A 17,111-nucleotide genomic window follows, 5' to 3' on the forward strand; every position below is an offset into this window, starting at 1 on the left:
GTCAACGCAAGTTGCGTCCCACATTAGCGCCCGTCCCCGTTCCCAGGGAAGCAGCGTCAATCCATCAGGTCTCTTGCCATCATCCCGAATAATCCCTGCCGGCTCAATGAGCGCAGGAATATTTATGGTGGCAAGAGCTCTTTTAATTGTATCGTTAAGAGAGCCATGCCTAAACAGCCTACCAGAGCTCCTTTGGCAAGAGAGTCCGTGGATTCCAAATTTATCAACCTCTTTTCCACACGGAATTGATGTTTGTATTTTTATTTTGTCACATATGTTTGTAAATGTTGTATTAACTTACTTATAATTGGCGACTACATTTAGTAAGTAATATTTTCAGAATTAAGTTTTTTTTAAATGTATTAGTGTAAGTAGCCGTTAGTTAATTTAATAAATAAATAAAATAAAATAAAATATACCCAAGCAGCAGGATGGCAATACCTGGCCGTGGGTGGGGCAGTCTGCCCGCAACCGACAAAAAACTGTTGCTGCTCAACATGCTCATCTCGCAGCAGGGTGAGATCAGTCGCGGTAGAAAACTAAGCCCCAACATAGGGCACAATATCTGGCGTGGTGGGGCAGTCTGCCCGTAAATAAATAAATATAACTTTTGAAGTAAATAATTTTGAATACAATCATCGATTACTATTGCGTGCGGAACGGATTTTGAAGTAATCATTGTTTGCGAGTAGGCTCATTCTTTTTTCGAATATTCGTCACTTGCGCCGAAAGGTCGACGACTTTTGTCGAAAATAGGAAAGACGTGCAAAAGACAGCACAAACTTCTTCTCTTCGTTTCATATCGGCCATCGTCAGATGTGCCTAGTGCGAGTCGGACTCGCACAGGAAGGGTTCCGTACCATCGTACAAGAAATAACGTATCGTTATAGTGTCCAAATGACAGCCAAGTCGTTTGTTTGGAGTGCACTACCAATAAACCCAGCGAGATAATATAAGGATTCCTCCGACATCAATGAAAAATCAGTCAAGTGCGAGTCAAAATTGCTCACGAAGGGTTCCGTACCATCGTACAAGAAATAACACTTTTTATTTTATATTAACTAGCTTATGTCCGCGACTTCGTTCGCGTGGACTACACAAATTTAAACCCTCTGTTTTACTAGGGGTTGAATTTTCAAAAATCTTTTTTAGTGGATTTTTAGTGGACATCATAATAGATATTTGCATACCAAATATCAGCCCGATCCGTCCAGTAGTTTGAGCTGTGCGTTGATAGATCAGTCAGTCAGTCAGTCACCTTTTCCTTTAATATAATTATTTAGATAGATTTTATGGTGGCCATTTTGAACTGTTTATTATTTGTTGTTATAGCGGCAACAGAAATACACATTCTCTGAAAATTTCAACTCTCGAAGTACCTATTACGGTTCACGAGGTACAGCCCGCTGACGGACGGATGGATAGCGGAGTTTTAGTCATGGGATCCTTCGGGTACGGAACCCTAAAAAGTAACACTCTTGGCTGGTGAACTCGAGTGAACTCGTGGCAGTCTGCTAGTTTCAAAGAAAAACAAATTCATGACCCACTAACACTGTATTATGCGAAATATTAGCAAGAATGCAATTTTTTTGCATTGCCTCACGAATAGCGTTGTTTTCGTAATTTATCATTTTGCGCGTCAATTTACTGGAATCAGCGATTAAAAAAAATATGCACAAAGACAAATATATCTACTGACATATCTACTACAGAGTGTTTTTGTGAAATCACTACCCATATTATAAATACGAAAGTGTGTTGGTTTGTCCTTCAACCAAGTCGCAACGGAGCAACGGATCGACCTGATTTTTTGCATGGGTATAGTTAAAGACCTGGAGAGTGACATATGCTACTTTTTATCCTGAAAAATCAAAGAGTTCCCACGGGATTTTAAAGAACCTAAATCCACGCAGACAAAGTCGCGAGGGTCAGCTAGTACCAAATAAAAATACTTAGTTTTTTTGCAGCAATTTTACCTACTATCTTGAAATTATTACGTTAACTAGCTTATGCCCGCGATCGTCCGCGTGGACTACACAAATTTCAAACCCCTATTTCACCCCCTTAGGGGTTGAATTTTCAAAAATCCTTTCTTAGCGGATGCCTACGTCATAATAGCTATCTGCATGCCAAATTTCAGTCCGATCCGTCCAGTAGTCTGAGCTGTGCGTTGATAGATCAGTTAGTCAATCAATCAGTCAGTCATATTTTCCTTTTATATAATTAAGATTAAGGTTTTGGTTCATTGTATACTTCTGATGGATTTCCGCAAAGTAACGCGTGCTATAGACAACTAAATGAAAATGAAAACATTTTTTATTCAAGTAAACTTTCACAAGTACATACCTACTTTCGAATCGTCGGATGCATCTACCACTGGTTCGGAATGCCTTTCCTACCGAGAAGAATCAGAAATACAAAATCGCTCTCACTTGTGAATTGAGCAGCTCGTATAAATAATAACACGCGATGTTAACTATGCATTTTGTAGTGGCTCGCAGTGGTTAGCTATTGCTTACTTGCTTATTTCGTAATACTGTGTCAAAGTCACCACATTTTTAGGGTTCCGTACCCAAAGGGTGCAAACGGGACCCTAACTAAGCCTCCACTATCCGTCCGTCCGTCTGTCTGTCAGCGGGCTATATCTCGTGAACCAGGGACAACCCTCCACCTCCCATGGCCCCACCATGGCCGAATCGCGGGAGGGCGCCCGTTCGGTATTTGCTCGTGGCGTTTTCCCGGGGTGTCTTTTTGACTCTCTACAAATTATTTTATCCCTCCTCCTTTTCCTTTATGCTCAATCTCCCCCCTTGGGGGCTAAACGTTACTCTGAGGGCTTGATTTCTCGTGAACCGTAGTAGGTAGAGAGTTGAAATTTTCACAGAATGTCTATTGCCGCTATAACATTCAATCAATAAATCAATCAAACTGTTGGGCCGTGAAAAGCTAGCAGACAGACAGACAGACACGCCTTCGCATTTATAATATCAGTATGGATTTTATAAACTTAAAAGTAATCTGAGAATATTCAATATTCTCAAAACTTCTTAGATTATATCTGTGACTATAAATGATGTAGGCTAGCCCTTATTAATCTATGAATTGTATGCAAGGGCAAACACCGAGGGCCTACAAGTTCTCAGTCTTAAGTCTTGACACACTGACAGACAGACAGATAAAATTATCTTAATTGTACCTAAAGTGGGTCAGGCGATTCAAATAAAAACAAACATAGATAACTAGAGTCTAGAAATCTTTAGTAGTATAAGAACGTACCTTATCTTTCGAAATGTTTCTAGTATCATAACTCAATGTTCTCTTATCTAGATTTAGCCCGCGTTTGTCTATGTATGCGTAATATACATAAATAAAATAAAATAAAAATAAAATAACCCCGGACTAATTTGTGAGTAACTCACGTCAAACTCATTATTTTGACTATTTTCTTAAACTGGACACTTTCAAGTAAAGATTTTTATATAAGCCTGTGAAGATGATACTGCTAGGGGCGAAATTTGAAGGCCATAAGCCTACATTGTCGTATTAGTTTACAAATTGTGAAAAACCAAATTAAATTTGAATTTCGCGGGCAGACCGTGTCTTAAGACGCTTCAACTACACGAAACTTTTTGGCGCAGTGGTAAGCGCTGTGGTCTTATTAGTGGGAGGTCCCGGGTTAACAGAATTGGGCACAATGACTTATTTCATAGTTCATAACCTTGCCTTCTAACAATAGATAGGTACCTACGTGTTATTCCTTTTAAAAAACGCATTTCAAAAAATTATATCAAAATTCAAAAAATGCAGTATCAGAGGCGTCATCGGTACATTACATCGGTATTTCAATTGGATAAGTACATCCATAAAAACCAATGATTTACAACGGAAAATACTTCGGTATAGAACGCAGTAGCATATTTTAACTTTGAACCTTAGATACTACCTATAGGCAGGGGCGTGCAGGTCATAGAGGCATAAATGCACTGCTTACCCAAGGTTGTAATAGCTCAATGCATATTTTTCATTATGACCTGTCAGTAAACAGGTTCCTACCTAACTAATGCCTACCCTGGCTTCAAACACTGTGCACGCCACTGCCTATAGGTATACTTATATGTTATGACATATGGATCCGAGACATGGTCGCTAACTATGGGCCTCATAAGAAAGCTCAGAGTCACTCAGCGGGCGATGGAGAGCTATGCTTGGTAATTCTCTACGTGATCAAATCAGAAATGAGGAGAACTAGAGTAACCGACATAGCTCAACGGGTTGCGAAGCTGAAGTGGCAATGGGCAGGGCACATGGTTCGTACAACCGATAGACGTTGAGGTCCCAAGGTGCTGGAATAACGACTTCGCACCGGAAGACGCAGCGTTGGAAGACCCTCCACTAGGTGGACGGACGACATCAGACGAGTCGCAGGGAGCCGATGGATTCAGGCGGTGCAAGACCGTGGCGTGTGGAAGTCCCTACAAGAGACCTATGTCCAGCTGTGGACGTCAATTGGTTGATGATGATGATGATAGGTATACTTAAATAAGAATAAGAACAGAATATTTTTCAGAACCTCTTTCTTGAAATTGGACATACACAGGATTGTTTGTCCTAGACATGCAATAATTTCAAGTGCAAAACTCCCAACGATTACTCGATGGGACGGAACGTAAGCATTAGACATGATTTATCGTCTTCTCAATAGTCGCAGTAGTCGTCGTGCGACTTATACGTCGCGCTACGCGTGATGAGTTTCTTAAAAACGCGCGAGTCCGTCGCGGCTCAACTACGGGAGACCTCGGCCTGCCATCGCACGAACCCCGCCGTTTCTACATCAACGAGCGGCTTACAAAAATTAACAGACAGATCTTCGTTAAAGCGCGCGACGCCGCACGTACTGCGAGATGGAGATTTGTGTGGACCAAAGAAGGCAAAGTGTATGCCAGGCGCTCTGAGTCCTCCGAAGTACACCTGCTGCAAACAGAAGCGGACGTCGATAAACTATTCCGCTGTACAAATACTTCTCACATTGATGTATAGTTGTACTAGTCCAATTTTTTTTAACTTCAATAACTATGAGTGTATAGGCTATCTTTTGAAAGAATTGTTATTCGGTCTGCGTATAATATATATTATGTCTATTTATGCATACGGATGTTACTATATTATAAGGTTAATTTTCTATGTATATTATTCATGTGAATACGATCTTTTGAAAGAATTGTTATTAGGTCTGCGTATAACATATATATCTATTTATGCATACGAATGTTACTATATTATAAGGTTAATTTTCTCTTTATATTATTCATGTAAATACGATAGTCCTCGTCGCCGTTTGCAAGATACCAATACAAACAGTACAATAATTATTGTTTATATCATTATTCTTTTCCAGTTTGGTTGGGGGTTGAAAGTATTTTTCTGTACTCAAATATTGTTGCATATTACTAAATTGTTAATATTAATTATTGATAAAATTTGTTTTGTTGGCCTACTTTGGAGTGAATATAACATTGTAACTTGTAACAACGTTGCAACTTTTTTTGTCTTCGTATATCTTATGTACACATATTGTTGTTTCGTGCTATTATGTTGCGTGCCAATGAAAAATAGTAATGCAAAACAAATAACAGTGGCATCATTTTTGTTTGTTTACATAGTAATAATAATAAGCTCTTGTTTGGATCAGGAAGCTGAAATATCTTTTATTACAATGTTTTGTAGGGTGTATTATTTGGTTATGTTTAAATTTAAAAGGCAATAAATCTAAATTTTTAAAATTAGGTTTATTCAATGCTGGATCACTCTCTACTAATCACGACGAGTTTGCAATGGCTTTAAATACTCATTCCCCAGATATTCTGGCTATAAATGAAACTTGGCTGAAAGCTGGCGAAGATGCGCGAGCGCCCGTTGTCAAAGGATTTAAACTTATTCATCTACCAAGGTCACCTACAGTTCGTTCTCGAGGGGGCGGTGTAGGCTTTTATGTTAAGCAAGGGCTTAAAGTGCGCAAGTGCTCACACCCGTCTGGGCCTGTTGAAGTTGAGCAGATGTGGATATCACTTACTATAAATTTACACAATATCCTTATTGGTACTGCTTACAGGCCGCCTTGGCTTGATGTGGATAAATTCTTTGATACTCTATCAGAATCCATTTTGTTCTTTGCTAAATTTGATGAAATTATATTGTTAGGGGACTTTAATATTAACCTTTTAAATAATACCAGCAGCAGTTTTCAAAATCTGAATAATTTTTTGCGTTTCACTAATCTTAAAAATTATGTTACAGAGCCCACGCACTTCACGGCTCACAGTGCAACACTTATAGACGTTGTCTGCGCTAACATTCCAATTATTAATCTCAAAATCAATCATAACCCTGAACTGGGTGGACACGCGATGATTTTAGCTGAGGTGAAGATAAAAAAGCCTAAAATTCCTTCGAAACGCGTAACCTATCGTCCTATTAAGAACATTAATATGATAGAATTTAATAAAGATCTTGAGAGCGTAAATTGGAATGCGATCATCAATGATAGTAGCGTTGATAATATGGTGGTTTCATTTAATAAATCAATTTTGGACATTTTTGATAAACACGCGCCTTTAAAAACTTTTATAACAAAAGACCAGTTTTGTCCCTGGTTAACTAGTAACGTTCGCTACATTATGAAACTGCGTGATGAGGCACACACAAAATACAAAACGCTCAAGACAGATGCGAGTAAAAGCGAATATAAAGACTTAAAACATCTCTCTCATATCAGCGCCATTTGTGAAAAGAAAGCTTATTATGATCATCATATAAACGCACACTTAAAAAATTCAACTTACCTTTGGAAGAATCTGAAAAAGCATGTTTTACCTAATTTTAAAAGCACTGGTGATATGCCAGAACAATTCGATAACCCTGATGTAATAAATGACCATTTTCTGAACATACCTGGGAATAATGTAATTGACGATGCTTGTTTGGTGCACTTTGGTTCGCAGAAATTTTTAAAAGATAGTAGTTTTCAAATCGAGACTGTAAATGAAAATGTAGTTGCAAAAAACATACTGATGATTAAATCGAATGCACAAGGAATAGACAAAATTAACATGGATATGGTTATTCTTACATTACCTACGACTCTTTCTGTTATCACAGCTATAGTTAACAAATCAATACTATCCTCGAAATTTCCTTCCCTCTGGAAAACAGCCTTAGTTCTGCCTTTGCCAAAAAATAATAATCCTGTAGATGTAAAAGATTTGCGACCGATAAGTATTCTTCCTTATATTGCTAAGATTTTGGAAAAAATAATCTACAACCAGGTCATTAAGTACTGCGAGACCCATAATATTTTACCGTATTTTCAATCGGGATTTAGGAAAAATCATAGTACATCTTCTGCCCTATCTGACGTAATTGATAATATACTCACTTCTCAGGATTCTGGTAAGGGTAGTATTCTTGCATTGCTGGACTTTTCCCGAGCATTTGACTCGATTAATTTAAAACTTATGCTCGCTAAACTCTCATTCTATGGTTTTTCTTCAACTACAGTGCAATGGTTCTCTAGTTACTTACAGGATAGGATGCAGCAAGTGGTTATTCGAAAAAATAATGGAAAGGATTTGCTATCTTCTTTAAAACCTGTTGATAGGGGCGTCCCACAGGGCTCCATACTAGGGCCTCTTTTATTTATATTGTATTCGGCTGATATAATTAACTGTATTGAAAATTGTCAATATCATCTATACGCTGATGACCTTCAATTATATATTCCTGTCAACCATCAAGATGTCAGTAATGCAGTTGACCAGATAAACAAAGTCCTTAATAACATTTCACAGTGGTGTCAGCAAAATGGTCTCATTCTTAACCCCCTGAAGTCTAAATTCATGGTTATGGGTACAAAGAAGCAAGTTAGTACAATTCTTGCCCACCAGCCAAAATTATGCATTGACGGAGTAGATATAGAACATGTCAATGAAACTCGAAATCTTGGCCTACGCATGGATGAAAACCTACGCTTCGAAAACCACGTAGCTGACCTTGCTCGGAACTGTTTCTATAGACTAAAAGTGTTGTACAAGATTCGGCCTTACATTAATATTAACCTTAGAATTAGGCTTTGTGACACACTAATATTGTCGAAATTAAATTACTGTATAACAGTTTACGGTCCTTGCCTTTTCGGTAAAACATGGCGATTACTTGAACGCATACAAAATGCATGCGTTCGTTTTTGTTTTCCTATTCCACCAAGATCTCACGTCACTCCATTTTTAAATCAAAACAACTTGCTAAAAATGAAGAACAGATATAATCTACTTTTAGGTACTTTATTATTTGGTATTATCAAAACTAAGCAACCTGAGTATCTGTACAAAAAGTTAGTATGGCGCGAGCCAACCTTTGGACTTAGATCGACAGTGCCTCCATTATTGACGCCACGCCACAGGTCTGCAGCATTTCGTGGCAGTTTTAAATACCTTGCCACGAAATGCTGGAATGACATCCCCCCACCCTTCCGTAACGTTGGCTCCAAATTTGCGTTCAAAAGATTATACCGTGCTCACCTACTAAATATTCAAAAGTCGGTAAGCTAGTTTGTGGCAGTCCAAACAACAACATCACCCCTAAATTAACCCCTAGATTAATCTATAATAGCAGCAACATAAAAATAAAGAACACAATTTTGACCTATTTTTATTATTTTATTTTATTTTAAGTACAAATAAATAATGATGCTACTAACCAGGACTTCCCTCGTTTGGGCTCGAACAGAAAACCAGCGTTGTGGTTACATCGTGTAACCACAACATTCAGCTGAGTTCGGGCCTTTTCGTTGGCACGACACATTTTAGATAATAGGTACCTATTAGATTTTAAGGAATGTTTTTTTTTGTAAATATTTGTGTTTGTGTTTATCATGTGTCGGATCAACTAATAAACTTCTATTCTATTCTATTCTATTCTATTCAATAGTCATTTTTCAATAAAACTAAAATTTATACTTTTAAAATTAAAAGGTAAAGGAGAGGACTGAAAACCGAAAGGTTGATGGTTCAAACCCCGCCCGTTGCACTATTGTCGCACCTACTCCTAGCTCAAGCCTGACGCTTAGTTGGAGAGGAAAGGGGAATATTAGTCATTTAACTTGGCTAATATTCTATTAAAAAAAATTAGTAAACAAAATGTTCTTTTAAGGTCTACTCATAATTTTTCCGTTCACTGAAACAATTCCATCCTCACCACCAGGGTGGGTGGGACTTCGACCACCCGTTGTGCCAAATCCTTTTTTCCACGCACATGCAAACTGTAGAATCAACTCCTTTCGGTGGTGTTCCTTTTACAACATGGGGTTATTCAAGGGGCGGACCAACAAATTTCTGAAAGGCCGGCAACGCATCGGTGGTTCCACTGATACTGCAAGTGTTCATGGGCGACGGTAATTACTTAACATCAGGTGACCCGCCTGCTCGTTTGCTCACCATTTTTATTAAAAAAAAAATCGAGTGCAGAGCTCCCAACGATTACTGGACGGGACGGGATATAAGCATTAGACATGATTTGTCGTCTTTCTCGTTAGTCATTTTTCACTTGGTAGACAAAATGTTTTTTTTCGAGGTCTACTCGTAACTTCGGGGCGAACCACTGAGTAGTTATTTTGAGAAACTGAAAATGCATAAAAAAGTGGAATAATAAAACCCGGTTTTTGAAAGTACCGTCTCATTGTATGTACGTGTAGCTACTCGTAACTGCAAATAGTACAGTACTCGGCCGAAAGTAATGTACGTCGACATTTAGGTGATAGCAGATATGTAGAGCGGTGGCCATGTCATTGAGACCGACAAAACGTCATATAGGTACGAGTGACGGAGACAACGCTCTACAAAGCCGAAATGTTATTCTAGAGGCATTACTTTCTGCCGCGTACTGTACTTGATTGCACCGGTTATGAACTAACTTTCACTATCTTGTCGTGGAGTGCAAAAATGAGGCGAAAATGTTTTCTCGCATAAAGTTCTTACAATTTTGGACGCAGGCGTTATTTTGCGGAAGTCAATGATATCGCACATTGAAAATAGAAATCGGTCAAGTGCGAGTCGGACTCGCACATGAAGGGTTCCGTACTATCATATAAGTCCCACAAATTGGCCCCTAATGCGTGTGGCGTTCGTTTAAGTGACGTCAGCACTAGACTGAAGTTTCGAGCTGATGGTATATTTTAATTCCGGTTGACGTCGAAATGACGTCATTTCGATGTTAATGAGACATGGTTCCAGCGCAATAGCAATTTGCGGGACGTATACAAGAAATAACACTTTTTATTCATTTTTTATTTTCATGGCGACTATTTTGAAATTCTTTTTATTTGTTGTTATAGCGGCAAACGACACAATCTGTGAAAATTTCACTTCTCTACCTATTAAGGTTAACGAGATACAGCCCACTGACAGACAGACAGATGGACGGATGGATGGACGGACGGACGGACGGGCTGATAGCGAAATCTTAGTTTAATACCCAGTTGAGTGTGTTTGATTGATCGGGCTGAAATTAAGCATGCAGATAGCTATTATGACGTACGAATCCGCTAAGAAAGGATTTTTGAAAATTCAACCCCTAAGGGGTGAAATAGGGGTCTGAAATTTGTGTAGTCCACGCGGACGAAGTCGCGAGCATAAGCTAGTTGAATATAATCTTCTCTATATATAAAAATGAATCGCTGAATGTGTTGCTGATCGCAAATCTCGAGAGCAGCTGAACCGATTTCGCTAATTCTTTTTTCATATTAATATTCCTTGAAGTACGAGGATGGTTCTTACGGAGAGAAAAATTTAAAAATTTCCTGAAAAAGAATCCGTTAGGCGGAACGAAGTTCGCCGGGACAGCTAGAACTTAATAGAGATTTTGGATAGGGCATGGATGTTACTATATAAATTCTTGTCTTTGGGTGAAGGAAAACATCGTGAGCAAACCTGCATGCTAGAGAGTTCTCTATAATGTTCTAAAAGGTGTGTTGTGACGTCTGCCAATTCAAAATCATTTCGAATCCCAACAGTGGTGCCATACCTACCATAATACAAGAGCTCTGATGTCGTGTTAAATACAATAATGAGGAAGTTTCCAGCACAGGTTCTTTGAAATTTTCATAATAGGTATTGTATAACCAGGCGGTAGGTATACAAAGTGTGTCAAGTTACCGGAAGGCCCTGCACCGCCCTTGGTAGTGCGTCCGATCTCATCGAAAGTGGATCGACTGCATTCTTGCGGTAGTCATGCGCGTTTATCGATGCTTTAAACTATCGATAAATTATTGGATATTCAGGCGGTAGTTATACAAAGTGTGTCAAGTTACCGGAAGGTCCTGCACCGCCTGTATTCTTGCGGTAATGATGCGCGTTTATCGACGTAAAACACTATCGATAAATTATTATTGATATTTCGTCGCTTAAGTTCTAACACCGCTTGAATCATTTATTCGCTTTTCGACCCATTTACTATACTAGATAATCGAAAGGTGCGTCGAATGGGCAGTAAGACATAAGAAAACATCCAACAGAAACTCTTAAAGTAATAAAAAGTAACTGTACGGTATCCAAGATCCATCAAACAACCCAAAACTCTGGAAACAGTAAATTTTGTCGCTTTCACTAAGTGATTTGTAAAATAGAGCGACGTAAAAATCCTGTAACTTGTCCTTTCACCTAACCAAATTAAATTAGACGATTTATCATGATTTGATACTTAGCTTCTTAGTGATTTAAAACGTATATGTTTAGTAAAGATAAATTTTAATTGGCTTTGAGTAGTAAAAAAAGTAATAATATTATTCTTGTAAAAAAATGCTACTATTCCATAAACGAGTACTTTGATGATAAATTTTAAAAAACTGTAAAAAATTTCTTCTACAATACTCAGTACTATTATTTAAATTTTTTTTCTTTTTGTGACTAAATATATAATGTGACTAATTTTATCAATGTACACGTTGTTAGGTATATCATAACATATTGCATGCTAATAGGCAGAATTTGGCTGTACCTTTTTACTTTGTAACATCTCCACTGTTTACCCATTTTCGCAATAAAGAAGTTTGTATTGTATTGTATTGTATTGTATTATGTTCTACAAAACAGGTCTTTAACATAATATCGATATCGAAGAAATCCTAACAATCACATCACTAACTTATTCATCTTTTTAATTTCTACGGCATTGTTTCCAAAACAGGTATGACACAGTAAGTAATTACTAAATAATTATGTATGATTTATTAATTTTTTAACCATAACCATTCATTATCCTTAGCCAGCGAATTATGAATGAAATGTTTTAAGTGTTTTTTAAAAAGTGGAAAGAGGAAGGTACAATTTAATGTGGCATGATATGTCACTTCCTTAACTCACACGTTGCGAGATGTATCCAGCAATTTATCGATATCGATTATTTTCACTTTCACTTGCTATCTCATCTCTTTACTAGTAGTACGATGTAGGTATGTAACCCAAAACAGATACGGATTTAAGTGAGTACATATTAAATTTTGTCGCAATGAATTTCATAATCGGCAAAGATTTTCACAAGATATTCCTACTTGAACAGTAGTATGATGATTAATTTGTTTGTTTGTTGTTGGAGTAACCGCCAAGTTTCTTGCCATATAAAAATATTTCTATTTTGATTCTTTTCTTTTGACATCAATTTTAAGGTTCCGTACCCAAACAGTAAAACGGGACCCTATTACTAAGACTCGCCTGTCCGTCCGTCTGTCACTAGGCCGTATCTAATGAACCGTAATAGTTAGACAGTTTAAATTTTTACAGATCACGTATTTCTGTTGCCGCTATAACAACAACAAATACTGAAAAACAGAATAAATAAATATTGAAGGGGGCTTCCATACAACAAATATGATTTTTTTGCCGATAGTTAGACAGTTTAAATTTTTACAGATCACGTATTTCTGTTGCCGCTATAACAACAACAAATACTGAAAAACAGAATAAATAAATATTGAAGGGGGCTTCCATACAACAAATATGATTTTTTTGCCGTTTTTAAAGATAACTAGCTTATGCTCGCGACGTCATCCACGTGGACTACACAAATTTCAAACCCCTATTTCACCCCCTTAGGGATTGAATTTTCAAAAATCCTTTCTTAGCGGATGCCTACGTCATAATAGCTATCTGCATGCCAAATTTCAGCCTGATCGGACCAGTAGTTTGAGCTGTGCGTTGATAGATCAATCAGTCAGTAAGTCAGTCACCTTTTCTTTTTATATATTTAGATGTTACGCAACAAGGGTGTAACATGTGGGTGCGTCCGACTTGCACTTGGTCGGTTTTTATTCATATCAAATCATCACAATAATTTTATTGCAAGTGACGGAAACTGTCCAAAAATTTATCGATATCAAAATCGAGATTTTACGACTGACAGTCACATCACTAGCAAGCTCATCTTTTTAATTTCATACGGCATTGATCCCAAACAGGTACGACAGAGTAATAACTAAGTAATTACGAGTATGTATGATGTATTAATTTTTTCCTACATTATCCTTTATCGATATTTATTGTGATGCTGTATGACCTAGATGTCTCTCGAGTCAGGGACACGACATCAATTATAGGGTGACAAGTTTAAATACGGATGGCTTCTTCGTTTTTAGAGTTCCGTAACTCAAAGGGAAAAAGGAACCCTTATAAAACACTTAGTTGTCTGTTTGTCTGCCGTGTCTGTCAAGAGAACCTATAGGGTACTTCCCCTTGACCTAGAATCATGAAGTTTGGTAGGTAAGTAGCTCTTATAGTATAAGTCAAGGAATAAATTCGAAAATCGTGAATTTGTGGTTACATCACAAAAAATATATTAAAATGTGTTATCACATTATTATTATCACATGAAAGGGCTTTGCCTGTACATTCTAAAACAGATTTTTATTTATTTTTATGTATAGTAATTTTTGATTCATCGTGCAAAATGTCGGAAAAATACGACTGTAGTTCGGAACCCTCGGTACGCGAGTCTGACTCGCACGTGGCCGGTTTTTTAGGGTACCGTTGCAATACAAAGAGCCCTAATGCTAAGCGCACTATATTATACTAGATGATGCCCACGACTTCGTCCGCGTGGATTTAGGAAAATGTAACAGCAATTGAAAGGTCTCACTTTGTACTAAGTTATTGAAAATGAAAACCTATTATAATACCTATTATTATAATTTACGACTTACGCACGAATTACATAATAATTATTGTTTTGTACCTAAACAATTAGTAAATAACTATGACCGCACTTGACCCTGTGACGTGTTTCGGAAAATAGAGAACAATAGATATTTGTGCCCCTCAGACTAATTGTGACCTCTTGGGGAAAAACATGGGCATATCAATTTTTTTTTTGTGTTTGTTAGATATTTTGTTTGATTTTCTTCCGCCATCCATAATATACAATTATCGAAGCCTTCCGCCCATGTTTATCTTTGCAAAAGACCTTCTTTGACGATCTCTTAGCAAGCAAGAGAACTCCAAATTAATGGTAAGAAGATTCATTTGATTTGGAATTTGAGCTTTCTGTCAAAAATGGAGAAATACGAATTTTACGATTTTTAGGGTTGTTAAGGAACTCTAAAAATGATTAAATACATAGGTACGTATTCCTACGAGAGATTTCTTCCAGAGAAAAAGGAACCCAGACAGGATCACTTCGCTGTCTGTCTATCTCTCTTTCTGTCGTATCTGTCATGATCAAGGGAATCAAAACCTATAGAACAGACAGCTGTAGCAATATCTTATAGCATAAGTAAAGGGAAAAATCCGAAAACCGCCAATTTGTGGTCACAAAAAAAAATTGGTATTCCTTGTACGATGGTACGGGACCCTTCTTGTGCGATTCCGACTCACACTTGACCGATTTTTGGAACTATCAACGCACAGCTCAAATTACTGGACGGATCGGCTGAAATTTGGCATGCGGATAGCTATTAATGACGTAGACATCCGCTAAGAAAGGATTTTTGAAAATTCAAACTAGGGGTTTGAAATTAATGTAGTCCACGCGGACGAAGTCGCGAGCATAAGCTAGTATAATCTAAATATATAAAAGGAAAAGGTGACTGACTGACTGACTGACTGACTGAATGACTGACTGACGGACTGATCTATCAACGCACAGCTCAAACTACTGGACGGATCGGGCTGAAATTTGGCATGCAGATAGCTATTATGACGTAGGCATCCGCTAAGAAAGGATTTTTGATAATTCAACTCCTAAGGGGGTGAAATAGGGTTTTGAAATTTTGTAGTCCACGCGGACGAAGTCGCGAGCATAAGCTAGTCATAAAAAAGAAAACACAACTCTTTCAAGCACAGTTGCGTACGGAAGGGTCATTGCCAAGTCCGAAGTTCATGGATATTGGAGCGATAAATTTTTCCGTTTGTATCGATAAAACATAATGTATCGGAAACAAGGGGAGATAACGGCTTTTATTTACGATAGCGAAAAAATGGGCGGATTTCTTTGAAACTTTTACTAGGTACACAAATTTCAACCCCCTATTTTATCCTTTCAAAAAATTTCATTAGCGGATGCCCGCGACACAATAGCGATCTGCGTGCCAAATTTCAGCCCGATCCGTCCAATGGTTTGAGCTATGCGTTGATAAATCAGAGATGAGGATATCCGTAGGAGAACTAGAGTAACCGACATAGCTCAACGGGTTGCGAAGCTGAAGAGGCAATGAGCAGGGCACATTATTCGTAAAACCGATAGACGTTGGGGTCCCAAGGTGCTGGAATCTGGCTGTGGAACCTCGCACCGGAAGACGCAGCGTTGGAAGACCAGACGAGTGGCAGGAAGCGGCTGGATGGCGGCGGCGGCGCAAGACCGTCGCGTGCGGAAGTCCCTACAAGAGACCTATGACCAGCAGTGGACGTCTATTGGATGATGATGATGATTATTTAAAAGCTCATCATTAAAAGCGACAAAATAAAGATTTAGTTATAAAGCCTGACTAGAAATATAAAAAACTTGGTCTGGTATATGGTCTATGGTCACTATTTCAGTATACGGTCTTGTTTAGATTAGTTCCACGGGTTTTCCGAAATATGGCGAGGTATTTTTAGGGTTCCGTACCTCAAAAGGAAAAACGGATCCCTAATAGGATCACTTTGTTGTCTGTCTGTCTGTCGGTCTGTCAAGAAACTTACAGGCTACTTCCCGTTGACCTAAAATCATGAAATTTGGCAGGTAGGTAGGTCTTATAGCAGACATAAGGGGAAAAATCTCAAAACATTGAATTTAGGGTAACATCACACAAAAAAATTAAATTGTGGTCATGAACTAATAATTAATATTTTCAATTTTCAAAGTAAGATAACTATATCAAGTGGGGTATCATATGAAAGTGCTTAAACCTGTGCATTCTAAAATAGATTTTTATTTATTTTTAAATAAATAATAAATAAATAAATAAAAGTTTATTCAGCTCACAAAACAAGAAAATACAAAAAACATACAAACCAAATGTTACAAATTAAAAAAATTAAAACTAGGTAAGCTTAAAACTACGAGCTCGACAGTACTAAAAAGAAAAATGATGTCTTGTTTGAGCTGAAAAGGCTCCTGCCTCAGCATGATGCTGCAGTATTTGACTACTGCAGCGCTGATTTTCAGGCAGAGCCCTAGTGTCACGACCCGACAACGAAAGTGTTCTCTATAATATAAAAATCAACTAAAATAAAAAAAAAGACTTCATTATTAGTGGAGTAATAAATATAATATATATATATATACATATAGGATATTACATATATACTTACACACATGTAAACTTATACACATACAAAATGTAGGTACGACATGTTTTTGATGTATGGAATGCCATTATTCTGTTTGTGTAGACTACCTGCAGGGAACTAAAAAATCTTTTGGTTGACCACTTGACCACCATAATATAGAATAAGTAGTATATTATAATATGACATAGTATAGTATAGTCAGAGATAAGTATCGTGTGTTGTAGTGCGTGTAAGATCTGGAATAGTCGTTTAACCCTGTGATTTTTGGCTTTCTAAAACATATTTTTTTAAAGTTTTTTTAAA

At 37.6% G+C, this 17,111-nt stretch overlaps 1 protein-coding gene across 1 annotated transcript in view; it reads left to right on the top strand.

Moving 5' to 3' along the window:
• The window catches only part of dsb (debris buster), an 89,419-nt gene that overhangs the window by 40,445 nt on the left and 31,863 nt on the right, over positions 1 to 17,111 (top strand). The window lies entirely within an intron of this gene.

This window comes from Maniola hyperantus, chromosome 9 (genome assembly GCF_902806685.2).
Source record: "Maniola hyperantus chromosome 9, iAphHyp1.2, whole genome shotgun sequence".
Lineage (NCBI taxonomy): Eukaryota > Metazoa > Arthropoda > Insecta > Lepidoptera > Nymphalidae > Maniola > Maniola hyperantus.